This window comes from Amblyomma maculatum, chromosome 7, assembly GCF_055883805.1.
Source record: "Amblyomma maculatum isolate TAMU_Amacu chromosome 7, ASM5588380v1, whole genome shotgun sequence".
Lineage (NCBI taxonomy): Eukaryota > Metazoa > Arthropoda > Arachnida > Ixodida > Ixodidae > Amblyomma > Amblyomma maculatum.
This window is the reverse complement of record NC_139350.1, coordinates 40,076,160-40,092,815: the sequence shown is the minus strand read 5'-3', so window position 1 is coordinate 40,092,815 and position 16,656 is coordinate 40,076,160. Positions and strand designations below refer to the sequence as shown.

Below are 16,656 nucleotides of genomic sequence, written 5' to 3'. Positions count from 1 at the left end.
GAACCACATCACGTGTGTAGGTGGGTCTTCTGCCCATTCGTGGCTGAGAAGCGCTTAAATCATTATATGATCTGCTCTCGTCAAAGCGTGTCACATTTAAAGCCGGAGTCCCGGAAGTTGATGGGTTAGCGGATTCTGCTTGTAGCGCGCAACTGTCATACTGGTGTTCATCCCGGCACACAGAATCTTTGTCACGCAGCAATTTTTCCCGCACGATCCGGTGTATCAGATCAGCCATGCACTCCGAAGCATTGGCATCAACGCTCGCCACACACGTCACGTTGGCCAGTCGCCCAAATTTAGGTGTGATGTGGCTTAGCTTCAAGGTTTCTAAATTGCGGCAGTGCCTGATGAAGTCAGCGGTAGAGTTCAAATTGTCTTTACTGATAAAAAATGTATAGATATCTACAGCCACACCTTTAAGCAAGTGCCCACTTTATCTTCTTCGGACATTCGAGGGTTTACAATCTTGCACAATTTCACAACGTCCTTGATATATGTGGTGCAAGCCTCGCCAGGTACCTGGGCACGCTGCATCAATGTTTGCTCTGCGCGTTTCTTCGCGGATCCGTCACCAAAGCACTAATTTATCTCTTCTGTGAAACAATCCTCGCTGGTAAGTGAGTTTTCATTATTATTTAACCAAACTAGGGCAGTGCCTTCCAAGAAGAACACTACGATTGCTAGTTTCACGGTCTCATCCCAACGATCGTACCTGCTCACCCGTTCGTAGTGGCTAACCACTACGAACGGGTGAGCAGGTACAGCAGGAACCAAATGTGCGCGGCTCACGGTAACGCTGCCAGTTGCTCACTGAAGGTGTTGCTCGACCAGTGTCACCGTCTTGAGCCATATTAGATGGTAGGGGCGGGAAACCAGCGCGTCGGCGGCTTTGTCGAAGACAACGGAGATCCGTATTGATCCACCCCGCACCTACACCACAACTGTTACGTACTCAGTACGAAATGGGGGTGTTTATTGGTAGTCCAAGCGCTGCGAGTCCGCAACGAACCCCAGCATACACCACTGTAGCCTCTGTTTCATATTCTTCCCTCAAGCCTTTTCTTCCTTCCCTTGACGCCTCGAAGCGCGTTTGACAATATATATATATATATATATATATATATATATATATATATATATATATATATATATATATATATATATATATATATATATATACTGTGAGCCTTCCGTGGATATTCTTTTTTTTTGTACATGCCATGATCTTCGTCTTTCATTTGTAGATACTGTCACGTAGTGGTGACAAGGCCGTAGACACCAAAAGAAGACACAGGCTTGATGGCACTGAAATTACCCCTTTATTGGGCTGGCTTCCGCACGCAAAAGAACTAAACAACTCGGCGGTGGCGATAACAACAAACGTGCTCGTCAAACGTCGAACAAAGAATGCTCGTCACACTCATCAATGCTCATTTTAAAGGCTGCTCAGAACAATCTAGATAACGTCGCAAACTGCTAGTAGCCCAACCTGGAACATTGTAGAAACATATGCGACTGATCGGAACCTTCGAGCCAGATCTCGGCGCATCGTTCGCGACAAAGCAAATGATAACGTGTCGTATCGTGACAAAGAGCATGAACAAACACAGAATTAATAAGCACGCCAGATTAACAATGATAAGGCCGCATGCCTGCGGCTGTCGAACAGGGACAAATAAAGATTTAAACAGTTCGCCGCAATAGCATCGACATTGTCCTGCGGCGCCAGCTCGGGCACGTGAATCGGTTCGTCATCGGATTAAAACGCTAGACAAGGCATCGCTGGCCTTGCCGTCACGACCCTGCCGTCTCGCCCTAGCCTCCTTCCACAAGTGGTGGAGATGAAATTCGATCTCCTTGCTGCCTTGGGCCCTGCCTCTCGCTGAAGCTACATTCCGGTCGCCGTTTGGCAACTACCACCACTGAAATGTCGACCGAGAGCAGTCCCAAACCGGCCGAACCCTCTACCTCGGCTGCACCGACGCCTCCGACCGTGCCAACACAACGCGACCCGCCGCTGTTCGCTGGTCGTAGCGACGAAGACGTGGATGACTGCTCAACACATATGAATGCTGCAGTGCATACAACCGGTGGGGCGATGCTTTCAAATTACTCAACGTTTCTTTCTACCTCATTGAGGTCGCCAGAAACTGGTTCATTAATCGCGAACCCCACACTACTAACTGGACACCTTTCAAACAGCAGTTCCGACAATACTTCGCCGACCCGGCAGTTCGGAATAAGATCGCGAAAAACAAGCTCGCTTTTCGGCTTCAAGGTCCCGATGAATCATATGCGTCTTACATAGAGGCCGTACTTGCACTTTGCCGGTGTATTAGTCCCACCATGACGGAACTTGAACGCGTACACCACGTATTAAAAGGGATCAATTCTGTGGCTTGTCACACCTTAGTTGCCCAGAATCCTTCAAGTGTTGATTCAATTATAACGACCTGTCAACGCCTTGACCAGCTGCAGTCCTCTCGATTACAGCCCGGCTTCGCAACTGGTCCGACCTCTGCTGACCTTGATCTGCGGGCAATGATTCGAGCAATCATCCGCGAGGAGCTGCAAGCAATCCTTTCTGTCGACATGGGTGCGATCATTCTTCCGCACCTTCTAATGACGCCGTTCTCCTCAACATGATTAAAGAAGGATTAGCAACCATCAGCCACCCTATAACATCCGAACCTGCTGCAACCCGCCCGGAGGCGACCTACGCGCACGTAGCTGCATCTCCCCTCCTTTGGCTCCCTCACTCCGACCGGCACAAACCTACAGTCGCGTAAATGCAATGGCGACGGCTCGATCATCTGCACCACCCAATCACGCACCTTGGCGCCCCTCTCGACCAGTCTCCTATTCCTGTGGTATTAGAGGACATATATACCGGTCCTGTCGTCGCCGCCTTCAGAACGAGCGTCAGGGTTACGACACCTTCGAAAGTGACATGCTTTCAGCTTCATATTATCAACACCGGTCTATTCCAAACCCACCTCGACGATCCTCCCCACCACCAGTATCCTCGTCTGAGCCTCGTGGGAGCCATGTGTCCAGACGCCGGTCCCCATCCTCCATACCGCCCGTCAGTTTCCCCTCTCCGACCTGCAACAACTCTCCCTGTCCGCAATCCGGATAACTAAGTGTTGCAGTTTCCGGAGGTCAAACTGCACTCTGCGAACTCAATAGAAGTCCTCCTGATAACCCGTATAATGTGAATGTTGTTTTCGCTGAAGATTTACAGGTCGAAGCTTTGATTGATACAGGAGCTGCAACTTCTGTCATACGCGCTGATTTGTGCTACAATTTGCGAAAAATGACAACACCATATGATGGGCCTGGACTCCGTGGGGTCAATGATGTCTCTGCGCCCTTCAGCGAAGTGCACCATACGAGTTGTTATCGACGGCATCCGCCTTCATGTGCAGTTTGCTGTGCTCTCACCTTGTGCGCATCTGATGATTTCTAGGATTTTTGTCAACCGCTTCAGCGTTAGTTTCTTGTGGCGACAGTGTTATCCATATGACAGACAGCAATTTTTCATCTGACTTTTCTGAACGACATCATCCCTTCATTGCCGCCGCTGATACTGTTTTACGTCCTCAGTGCAAAAAACTACTTACTGTTGTTTCCGACCACATCACTGACGGGGACGTACTGATAGCACCATCTTATCGTCATCTTGCACGCGGAATCGCCTTCCCGTCTAGTCTTGTCCGGTTCCGCAACGGCTGAGTGACAGTATCACACTTCACGTGAATCCCTCGTGCTCCCAAAAGGAACTTCTCTCCCTTTCTTCGTGGATGTTCAACCTTTTTCCCTGATGGTGGTCACCCCCCCTCTACCTCCGCAACGTGTGTCGTCAGACGCCTCTCTTTCTGTTCTCACAAAGACTATTATTCCTATCCTCACGCCGAACCAACGCCAAGAATTGTTGACATTGCTTCATTCCCACCAAGTCATTTTTGATGCCACTTCCCCACCACAGGGACGGAATAGTGTTGCGCACCATCGCATCATTAGTGAAGGTAACTCTATCGTTCGCCAACAGCCTTACCGGGAGTTTTTTTTTATTGTTTTTTGGTGCGCTACATGAAAATAGGCAGACACTGCTTGGACCCATAGCCAGCGGCTAGTAAAGGGTCCAATGGAAAAAGTTCATAGTTTGCAGGCACCCAATCGTCAAAGTTAGAGACATCAGAAGTAGTAACTTTACAAAAAACATAACAATGTTAGTTATCGCTTATACATTCGTAAAACTACCAATGAAGAGAAGAAAATATAAACTAAAACCTCACAAATCAAACAAAAGCGCGAAGAACTTATACAAGAAATAACGAAAAGTAAAGTAAGAAAATGTAAATGGCATGCTCCGTCGCAATATTATTCGTCCCTCAACAAGCCAATGGGCCTTCGCAGTAGTGCTTACGAGGTCATCAGCCAAAAATCCCCAGTTAACTACCAAGTCACGCCTGTTGATCCCCCAGCCGATCGACGCTGCCGTGGAACTGAAATTGATCAATGTTTCTCGCTTGAAACCGTTATCGCGCCGCGGGGCATCGCTTAGTTAGGAGCGGCCAGGCTTGCCGCTTCCGACCCCCCGGGCAGATTGTGTGAGCCTTCCATGGATGTTCTTTATTTGTACATGCCATGATCTATCATTTGTACATACCATCGACATCATCCCGCGGCACGGCTCCGGCACGCGCCTTGGTTCGTCATCGAATTAAAACGCTAGACAAGGCATCGCTGGCCTTGCCGTCACAACCCTGCCATCTCGACCTAGGCTCTTTTCACAATATATATATATATATCGGAAATCCTTGTCCAATAAGCGACATTTACATGATCCAATATTAAAAACAAAATTTCGTGGCTACCCGGTCAAAAACTTTCTCCATGCCTAGTTGCAGCATTGCAACATGATCTTCAAACACGTCGAAGCGTTCCAAAATGCTTCTAGCTACGTTCAAGTTTCAATGTTTCACTGTTTAATTGCAACCAGTAGTTCCGAGGCAGCCAGAGCTTAAGGGGTCCCGATTTTCTCTTTAGAGAGGAGCATTAAAAAAGTAGGTCGATAGAGAAAACATATAGATGCAATTATATGTTTTTCTGCTGAACTTTGAGAAAAAGAACAATGAATACGCATGCTGCAGACTATACACGTATTACAAAAATAAAACCCAAGAGGGCTAGGGGGAGGAGGTAATCAAACAAAGAAAAGCCAAGAGTAGGCAATATAGCATTAGCAACCAGAACTACAATGTGAACATTTCGCGAAGTTGCTTGAAAGTCATTGATGGCAGAACAAGATTATCACGACAGTGCAGTTCGTTTAATAGTGTCGGTAACGTGTATTGCATCATTTGTTGGCTATGATTTGTAAGTAATTTATAAATATCCCGAGGCTCTGCTTTGCGGACATTATATACTAGTTTGTTTTGTTCTAACCCCGCGATTCTGATTAGGCTGTCATCGTTCTTCATTATTGCAGGTTTGTGTTTATAGCACAGCCTATAGTTAAGTGTAGATGGTATTGGTATAAGGTTGTGTGTCAGAACGAGACCAGGTGTTGTTATAAAAAGATAGAACTTTACATACAATGTGTATGACCCGTTTTTGCAGAAGAGCAAGTTTGTTAATATTTTAGGCTTTTGTGGTCAGCCATAGGAGACACTCGTATTTAATTATAGACGAGAACAAACAGTTATAAAGTAATATTTTAACACTTATAGGAAAACAAAGCAATGACGACGAACGATACGAACTGTTCTAGACTGCTTACTAATGAAGTAAACGATATGGTCGTTCCGCGACATATCATCTGTAAAGTATACCCCTAGTGTTTCATAAGAACGCGCAAATTCTATACTGGTACCATCTAGTTGTATCAAAGGTAGGTCAAAATGGTTATTGGGGGGGGGGGTGAAACAGCTTTAGGTTTATTAACATTAATTCTGCAAGTAGTTGCTTAAGGCACAAGTGTTAATTTCATGTAAAATTTTATTCGCTTGAAATTCAACATCAGTACTTGAATCGCTTGAAAAAATGCACTAGTTTCATCTGCATATATCATATGTTTAGAACTTAGCATTTCTATCGCCTTGGACAATATCGTTAATATACAGAACAAAGAAAAAGGGCCCAAAATACTCCCTTGAGGAAAGCCAGAAACAACGGGTTTACTCTTGGAGCATTCACCAGCAAAGCTTACAAAATGGGACCTATGTTGCTGATAAGACGTAATTAGCAAAAAAGCTTTGCCTCTGATACCATAATGATCCAAATTTCTAAACAAAACAGAGCGAATAACTAGGCCAAAGCTTTCTAAAAGCCTGAAAACAATCCGAGTACCATGTGTTTAAATTTGAAGTTATGCAGTATGAATTCGTTCTTACCGAGGAGAGCAAATTCTGTCGATCTGTTTTTACGAAAATCATATTGAGGTTTAGTAACAAGGTCATATCGGTCAGCGAAAGAGGACAGTTACCTTTTCTAGGCCTTCAGAAGAAACAGGCGGGATTGATATAGGACGGTAATGTTCAATTTTATTTTTGTTTCCTTTCTTAAACACTACGACGACTTTCGCTGTTTGCATAAGATGCGAGTAGACTCCGTACAACAGACACGCATTTAATATATGTGCAAGGCAAGGAGCAATGATATCGATAACCATCTTTACTGGATTTATCTGCAAACCTCACACATCTGTAGTTTTAGATTTGTTCAGCAAAAGAAATGTCGTTACGACTTCATTTCTGGTAACCGTCTCTAGAAATATTGTTTCACGATTTCGGGCACCCATACAGGAAATATCAGCTTCTTTACTGTGTGTGTTAGCACAGGAAAGGAAATATTTATTGAAAACATCTGCCAGCGCTGCTAACTACAGTTCTGTCCCATCTTGAACAATTCATAGCGTTAGTTTTCCAGTCTCCAAAGGTAGAATTTCAAAGGTTATCCAGACGATTTCAGATCGTCCATTGGCTGCATTAAAGCAGTGTAAGAAATATTCTTTTTTAATGACATGAAGGTTTTAGTAACAAAGCTCCTCACTTTAGTTAACTTTTCCAACGCTTAAGGAGACCTTCTTTGTATATATAGTTCGTAAAGTTTGTCTCGTTTAGTTATTACCCGCAGTATATATTTGTTAATCCAAGGCTTCCTACCTTTCTTTGAGCGGGAAAAGTGTTTAAAGAGAAACCGATTATATAGAATGCGTCAATAAACTTCTCCAAAATATATACGCTTCACCACGGTTGATTTGCTCACAAACATTTTCCCTGCTGAAAGTAGAAAGGCGCACCTTGAACTCAGATTGTGTGCGGTCATTCATAAGTCGATAAAAAGACGATCCTTCCACTTCCGTCGGGAATTGACGGTCTGAGTGACAGATATAAATTTTGGCAAATGGTCATTCAGAGCACAAGCAATCCGCCTTTAGCGCGAGTTTTATGCGTATGCGCGAAGTCCTAGCGGCGACTGATGGAAACACATTCGATGGCGTCGACGGCGTTTCTGTTCGCCGGCATTGCATGGGGGCTGGCGGCATGGTGACCGCCACAGACTTGGTAAAGCAATGCCAATCACATCTGCCGCGTACGGTTGCCATGCTCTAGGCGTGCGGGATACAAGACGTGGTTTTCAGTTTCCTTTGGCGAGCTGGGACTAACAACGACGTGAAGCTTGAATTAGGGCTACCAAGCGTCAAGATGTGAATGGGCGACCTCAGCAACCGACCGCGTACTCTCGACTCCGCGAAAAATACTTCGTTACAGGTATGTATGCCTCTAAACAAAATGTGCATGATGAAAAGTACCTACTGGAGTTAGCACCAAGCCTGTAACCCAATATTGATAGCCGCAATGAGGATTTGTTCGGTGCGTGTTTGGTTTATGTGCGACGGGGCCTGATCGCAATGTATTTTTTCGTTTGTTTTCTTTATGTGCGAAGGGGCCGGGCAGCACAGGGCGGCCATGTGCGCTAGACCACAATATTTAGCCCGCCTGGCTGACAAGAAAAAATATACGGCATTTGTTCTGATGCACCACGTTCGCGAGCGTAGTGATTGAGCTGGTCATGAGGCTCGCGATCGGTGGTGCATCAGAACAAAAGCCGCATTTTTTTTCTTGTAATCAGGCGGCAGTCACGATAAAACATGCTAAATATTAGGGTCTAGCGCCCACAGTCACCTGTGATATCTGCGCTACCTGGCCTTCTCGCATATAAAGAAAACAAACGACAAAAATACATTGCCATAAAGCCCTTTCGCACTAAAGCAAGCACGCATCGAACAAAGCCGCATTGCAGCTATCACTGGTGTGTTACAGGCTGGGCGAAAACTTCAGTAAGTACTTTTTATCACGCATATTTCCTTTAGATGCATACACACCTGTAGTATCTGTGTTTTTGCCGCTCAGAACATATGACGCACTTGACACTCTTGCAAGACGCAGTGTTTTTTTCTTTATCTTACAAGCTCTCTCGTTTTCGTCAAAGCATTTGCAATTTGTTCCTTCGGTGTACGCTGTCAGCTGCACTTTGCTAGGGAGCTTGAAACTCGTCGTCTTCGTCCAACCGTCTGCAACGGCAAGAAGACTGCCCGGCACAAATGAGTCTTCTGGAGGATTCATACTCGTTCACTTGTGAAGTGGAGCCATCCGGACGTAGAACTGCGTTGGTTCCTGACCGGCATGCGCATCCTATGTGTAGGAGATGCGCATTTCTCACCAAGTCGTTGATTACGCAGTAATCGCTGCAGAGGCAGAAAGGTTGTGGACCATTACACAACAGAATGACTATTATCTGTGCATCGAGAACCTTTTCACCGCTTCGACCACATATGGGGGCAGAAATCGGCTACAGCGCTGAATCATTCTTTGGCAGAAAAATGCCGCGCGTTTCCTGCAGGCTTCTGTTGTGCATTCCGGCGGGGACAATGCTCTGTTCAGGAGGTGTGAATAAGTGTCACTCTGCCAAGCTTCGTAGATGAATTCCTGTAGCAGCACGCTTTTAGATGACGCGAGGAGGAAGAGACGCCCATTGCATCATGCCGGCGCCACGATGACCGCATTGTGCTCGGTAACTCAAGACGCCCCGCGCACATACGGCGCTCGTAAGTCACAGGAGACGATTCCACCTAGCTCTGCAGAATCAGCAAACCCCTGGCTGCTGTGCCCTTTGAAAGCCCTGTCTCTCTCTGCCTCCGCGCACTCTTTTCGATTTTAATAATAAATTCAGGTCTGTCGTGAATATGCACGCTGACAGCGTCTCATTCTGTCACATCGAACACAGCCCGCGCCATGGCCAGCGCTTAAAATACGAAGACAGTATATGGATGCGTTATGAGTGGATTGTGAAATCGTTGAAACATTGCACCATACTGCGTGAACGTGATACTGTACTCACTGTCACGACTTTTTGCCAGAAGGCAAAAAAGGGGGGATCTTTCGCTTTCTACCTGCGTTGGCGTGCCCATTTCACATGGTGTGCTTTAGTGCCGTCTGCTACACTGCCGATCAATGTGTTTCCCTGCATGATGGCGCCACATCCTCCCGCAAAAGGAGGATTGTACCCGATTCTAAGATACCTGGCTTAAAGTTAATTATGAAGAGACCCAAGAGTGTTTCAGATTCCGAGGAAAAGCTTGTGGTTGACGCAATAACATTTTCACACGACTGAATGTCTATTTTTATGTTATTGTTGGAAAGCCTGTCAACGTTGATGTCACCACATAAAATTAACTGATACTGTTTCGCATGAACGAATGCTAAAACTCAATTCAGGAATACGAAGAAAGACCGCAGACCTACTAGCAGGTGGACAATAACAAGCACAAATATCAGGATACCACGTTTTACAGTTAGCACTTCATAAGAAGGGTTAAAAAGCGAAGTTTGGGAATCCTAGTTGATTCCATTGCATCCGAAACTAACATGGAAACTCCTCCTCTCTACCTAGCAGAACGGTTCATGTAAAATCCCTTGTATTTAGGAATTATATATATGTCCACCTGACAGGTAAACCACGTTTCATAAAACATAATAACAGTAAAACGATGTTCAGCTGCAGTAAAGAAATGATCAAGTTCGTCGTGCTTGTTCCTACCAGACTTGAATTAGGATGGATGCAGGTACAGCGCCGCCATTTTCATCTTTAATTAATTGTTGAGGTCACAAAGATGTATTGCGCGGTAAAACAAGAGTTTGAAAAAAATAAAGCTCCTTATTCACACATAACTTGTTTCACATTTCGCCAAGATATGCTTCACAACGAATAGTGATTGCAGAATTTTGTTCTTTCCTTCTTGACTAACACCTTTCCGTTGCGGTGCCAGGTGAAACGATAGTCATTGACGGTTATGCAATCCTTTGCATAATGCTGCTTTGTTGCGTCATGGTCTAAGCAATTGATACATCTGATTTCTCATCTCTCAGTACAGTACGTTTTTGAAACCACAGTTCTAGGGTTGAAAGTCGTGAAAAATGTACAATAATCCCGAGTATCTTTCCTGGTTTAGACGGAAGTCTGTGAGCTATTTCGACCTCATTTATTGTAAGTGCTGGCAGGTTTATAGTTTCGCTACATAATTTATCTTTTAATCAAGGTTTTCACCTTTTGTCTCTGGTATGCAATGAAGGTCAAGGATCAGTTTACGATTACGCCACTTAAAGTCATGCAAGCTCATCTTCGAAGATTGAATTTCAGTAGAATCGATACGAGTCTCAAGTACACTCACTTGTTTCCTCCAGCTACAAAATTCTTTATCATGTTTGGCCAGTCGCTCAAGTATTGCATCGTATTTTTCACCATCAGCTCGATTCACTGCTCCATTTCATTGATCTGCATGGGCAGACCAGCAAGAGCATGAAGCCTTTGACAGATATCAGCCAAACTGGTGGTAAGCTCAGGTTGCATGGTGTTACTGTAAGATCTTTCTTGGTTTGACTTGCGAAAGTCTTCGTATCGCCAATTTTTGCCATCTTCTCCCCTTTAGACCTATGTGTAGACTCAGAAATTCCGGAGCCTTCACCAAGATGGTATGTGTACTCACATTCGACGCACTTAATGACGCGTCCTTCGCTTGGCAGGCACTTATTGCAGGACGGCCAAGACTCTGGCATGGTGACCGCAGTTGCAACTTGTACACATACACGTCTAGAGGCAAAAAAAAACAAACTTTCCACCCGACATCAAAACTTCGAGCATGGCAAACTGAACAAAAAAATACGGCAATAGCATGCAACACGGCAACAGCAGCGTGGTAAGAGACTTAAATTTAAGTAAAAAAAATAAATAAAACTTCGTTACCAACCTGGGAGGCGATGAAGACATATTAGTTGGCATCTTTCCACCATCGTCGCTGCTGCCCGTGTGACCCGTTTGCAGCTCGGCCGGTAGAAGCTTGATGGCGAAACATTTCTTACGTCACGTCTCACTGGTTCTCTTGAAGTCATGGAAGCGGGATTCTTGGAATCTGGAAGGCGATAAAAAGATGGATTAGATGGGTGTCTTCCACCACCGTCGCTCCTGCTCGTTATACAAGTATGTATTTGTATATATGCTTCGCCCTTTAATTGCATGTGTTTGATGTGGCCCTACAATATCTTTAATCACGTTCTGCAACAGAACCGTATTGCTTCTCTACGAATAAAGCTGAACCTAATGTATGTTGTACCTTATGACTGCCAGTAATGTTTAGGTGCGTCATCAGGAACTAATTACGGATGTAATAGGCGAGTAAAAATTTTTCCACTCTGCTTACCTGCGATTCGGCGCTCATTGCAATACTTTTTCGATCGTACTGCAATGCCGCAACAGATGGCGTGAGCCACCCCCCGATTCAAAGCCTACACATCCAATCATCGACTTTAAACCACTGGGGCTTAAGGACAGCGGAGGGCTACAAAGACAGACTATAGACTTTAAGCGGGAAGAAATAACCAAACACAGGTTATCTGATTGATGGTTTATTCAATGCAAGGGTGAAATTTCTCCCTGCACTAAATAAAAAATGGAGTGGTGCATGGGAAGAATGTCGTTGTAGGCTGAAGGGCATAAGAAAGCGATGCGAACGTGGCCCCATAAAGCTATTGCATTGAACTCTTGAATGCAGAGCTGAAGCCTTTTCCCAATTTAAGGCGAAAGCCTTTAATTGCTCATACGGTCGGCGTTCGTTAATCTGGTAAATCTATATTTTTCAATCAAATGACGTTATCAGGCAAATAAAAATCCTGCCTCCAACGAGAAACCAACATCCATCCTTTGCATCCCCAGCCTAGCACTTTACAAAACTGCGCCAGGCCCGAAATCATGAAACATACATAATTCTTGTCCACTGTGAGGAAGATAGTTAAATAATTCCTGTCACCACCGGGGATCGAACTCCATCTTTTGTGTCCCAAGCAGTGCTTTAAGAAACTGCGCTGCGCCCTGATTATTTATTGCATGGATGTACTTCAAGCCCAATTTTACCAGGGTGCATCCCGCAGCCTGTCATACACAGTCCAACGGGATCGTGATACACCCACAATAATTCTTATCTACATGAGGACGTTGGTAGCAATGACAATGAGGCTGTAATTAGTGATAATTAGTAATGACATTACCAATTATAATGACGTTGCATTTAGTTAATGAGAGCAAAAGTGATGTACGGTGTGCACCAGGAAAGTTTAGTCTTTCGCATTTCACCAGTGTAGATTCCACAGTGATTTCGGAACTTGTTTGTTGGCCCCAACAAAGGTAGGCGATTTTTTTTATTTTCTTTTATTTCGTGCATGAAAAGAAATCCGCGAAACACTTCGTCTCAAAGCAAGAAAAAAAAGTCATCTGTCATCGTAGTAACCCTCAAGGACGTCATCTCGAACGGGCTAAGGCGCGACACTTTGCAACAAGATTTTATTTCAGCACTTGAATTTCACTATTAGCAATCAATTTCGATTAATAAAATACCTAGGTTTCCCTTGACGCTTCGTTAACAAAAAAGATTTAAAAGAATGGAAAAAACAAGGGCGGTCCTCAAGGCACATGTAACGATTTAGGTCACTGTGTGGGGAAGAAAAAGAGTTGGAAATTACATATTGAAGAGGAAAGAGCAGCGTTGGCAGCAGAAATGCCAGAAGTGGCGCGTCAAAACACGTCTCTACGAATGATTCACAGGAACACATCGGGGTGCACCGCAAGAACATCCGAGAGAAGCACTTCACCGCACGAAGTCATGCCTTCGGTTGGTAAGACATGCCTGTAGAAAAAAAAAAAACTAGGAAAGGCTTCGTATGCCCATGAACAGCAAAAAGCAGCAGAAAATTTTGGCGTTTCTCGGGACAGGCGCCGCCCAGTGAATCCTGTCAACAGGTGGCACGAATGATGACGGGTTTGGGAGGCATACAAAACAAATTTGACCGAGAAAAGTTAAAGGGAGGAGGTGAAAAAGGGGGCGGGGGTACTCGCTCGCTAAGTCTTGGCCGACGTTCCGGGCTCTTGGTCGCGATTTTCGCAAGTGTCCCACTTGAGGTGCTCCTCGTAGAAGCGAATAACCACTTGCGGGCAGCGGACGTTGGCCTCCTTAGCAGTCACTAAGTCAGTTACGTCACAGTTCTTCCACGTGATGAGGAACATGAGCTCCCCAAAACAATCACTTGCCCCGGTGATGCGGTCAGGGTCCAGGCCCCGTTCAAATCCACGTGGTTTCGGGTCACTCCGGGCTCTCTGCTTCTTGCGCTTCGGCGTGTCGCTATCGTCACCCATCTTCTGCGTAGACCGGGATTCAGCTTTTCTCTTACGCATCATCTCGAACTGCGCTAACAGAGATGGGCAGTCTAGGTGGTCCTGAAATTGCAAAGTGCCCTAGCTGCCGCCGTAGCCTTTCCACTTGAGCACGAAATCACCCTTCCTCTGGGATGCGCGGCGTTTCCCGACGATGAACTGCTAGGGCTAGTAGTTCACTAATAGTAGTCCCCGCGTAGAACGAGCACAAAGGGAAGGAGGTGGCGCAGAAGACACTGCGAAAAAAAAGCGCGCTAACTCGTTGGTCGACGCCAACCGGTTAACACGTTTTGTAACATTAATAAAAGGTCACGTTATATATCCTGCGCGCGAGCCGTTGTTTATCACTTTCCTTCGACGCGCGTTAAATGTTGATTAAATCGGCAGATGAGTCATAGTCAGTCAAAAGCGATATTAGTGGCCTTGTCATCCCAATAGCAATAGCACTTGGCTATACATTACAGGAAAAGTCAAAATAAAAAGATAAGAAAGGCTGCTACAGGCTGTTTTTACAAAACGAACCTTCTTTTTCGCCATCACGATCGCTTAAACGGAAGCTGAAACATTTTTCACGAAAAGTGGGTTCTGTGCGTGCATTTTATATCTTTTTTGTCCGCTGAACGAGACTATCATACTTAAAAATGGCAGCAATGAACGCTGGTGCTCGTTTTTACAAGAAAACAAGCAGCAGCGGATCCGCCTTTCAAGCGAGCACCGCTGTTGTCCGCGCCAACCATGACGTCATTCGCATTACACCAGGCCAGCGCCTCAGTGTTGCTGCGTGCGCGTTGCTTCAAGACAGCTCGACATAAAATGTTATTGATTATTGGAACAATGTAAAACACTTCGGACAGTTACCGTACGCATTTGAGCAACCAGATGTTTTCAAAAAAAGCGAAACGCCGCTACGGAAGACGCTGTCGAGTACGTCGACAGCAGAAACGTTTAGTTGGGCGTACGCAGTGACGATGCGTACACATAGGGACGATGTGGGTAAGGAATGCGCATATCCGTACCTAACGCGGCGTGTTTTGCCGCATTGTGTGCATTCTTTCTCGGTCCTTGTCTTGGTGCGATTCATTTTATTTCCTTGCTGGCGCACGCACGCATCATATCCCGGCGTACGCACGTTTCTGCGTGCGTTTCAGATGCGTTGGCAACATGGCGGTGTCGTAATTGCGACGTTTGCAGCTCACGCAACTCAGTGAGCGATACGTACAGTCGAGCGCGATTTGAAGGTTATCGTGCGAGCGTCGACCAGCCTAGCACTCCAGGCACCTGGCGGCCGGTTGTTGGAGGAAGAAAAATCATGATTTTACACTCTTCTCTTCCTAGTTCGCTGTTCCATACAACAACATCCTAGATCCTGTTTCTCGCCTTCAAAACGAGCTATTCGTATAACTTATTCAAATAGTACATACCCCAGTAGGCAACTTTTTCAGCAGCTTCGCATCTTACCGCTATAAATGGCATATAAACTGAAGATAGCTGAAATAGTAAACACTGTAATAAAATCTAACCCCCTGCCCCTTAGCTTATTTAGATTACCAATGAAATAAGCAAGAGCTGCAACTAACAACCTATTTAATTTACCACCTTGTTATGCATGTACGGCCGGAGACTCCTAGCATATAGTGGAGCCCATGAGTGGAATGAAGTCCCCCCCCCCCCCCCCCCCCCGAAGTGAAGTTAAGGAAAAAAATCTTTTCGGCATCTTTAAAACACTATCTAATTTTCACGGAACTGTCGGAATAAATTTATTGTGTGTGTGTTATTTTTGAAGTTTTTCGGTACAAGGTCTGCAGTAACACTGTACTTGTTTTTCATTTGGACCCATTACTAGCCGTAAAGGCTATTGGTCCAACCAACTGTTCGTGTACAGTTTTTTAGCACAAATAAAGAAAATAAAGACGAGAAAAAAAGAACATCACCCCCTCGACATACTCAACGCCTTCTCTCTCTATTCTGAGATCTCCATTTGTTGCGATAAAGTGTGGACTTGGTTGCCTCGTATCTTCGTGGCCGATAACCAAATTGGTAGGAAAGATCTGGTAAAGCTAGTGCTTGGCTCTTGTTGACTTTCACGGCTTTGAGTTGGAAAATAATATATCAACGCAGCATCGCCTCGTCATATCGCCATTGTTCACAAATAATTTCCAAAATTTTTTTCATAAAGGTAAATGACTGCTGCGATGATCGATGCAATCGCAGACCACTTGTCGCAAGAAAAATGCCACGACGACTTACGTCAGAGGAGCGCCAATAAATTATTTCATTGGGAAATTATATGTCACAGAGAGAGACATCCCGGCAGGTGAACAGTCCTCAGAAGAGAGTAAACGGCACTCTTCGAGCGTTTCGCCGGGAGAACCGCTTGGAAGATACCCTGTATTAAAGGAGGCCTAGAGGAACAACTGAGGAGGAAGACGCTCTGATAATAGCTGCCGCCGTCAAAGATCCATTCACGACAGCCAAGAAAATCAAAGAAGGACTTGGCCTTTGCCTAAGCCTTTCGTCCATCCGAAAAAGACTTAATGTTGCGGGTCTTAAAAGCCGCGTGGAATAGAGAAAGCCACTTGTGCGAGCGAATATCGCAGGAAGCGTCTGGAAATTGCGCATCGGCACAAAACATGGAGCACTGAGGACTGGCAACATGTCATCTTTAGTAACGAATCGACATTCACTACCGGCTGAAACAAGCGATTCCGTGTTTGGAGAGTCGATAGCTGCCGATGATATTTGCTTTTCTTGCATATAATTTCACATGAACAGCGGTTTTTGGCCCACTGCTTAGTTTAAGCAGCGAAGTCATCATCACCACCTGGATTACACCCACTGAAGGGCGAAGGCCTCTCGCGTATTTGTCCGGTTAAGTCTGGTCTGTGC

General features: G+C 45.3%; 2 pseudogenes across 1 annotated transcript in view; both read right to left on the bottom strand.

Moving 5' to 3' along the window:
• LOC146183069 (uncharacterized) overlaps positions 1–11,465 on the bottom strand; it is a 41,891-nt pseudogene extending 30,426 nt beyond the window's left edge. Inside the window, exons 1-2 of the transcript XR_014708456.1 lie at positions 11,318–11,465; positions 11,057–11,160 (exon numbers count right to left, since the gene is read on the bottom strand). The product of XR_014708456.1 is annotated as an uncharacterized LOC146183069 (transcript). The remainder of the gene's footprint in view (positions 1–11,056; positions 11,161–11,317) is intronic.
• A 1,160-nt stretch (positions 11,466–12,625) lies between these two features.
• LOC146183068 (chromobox protein homolog 3 pseudogene) lies at positions 12,626–14,718 on the bottom strand (annotated as a pseudogene).
• Between the last annotated feature and the right edge of the window lie 1,938 nt (positions 14,719–16,656).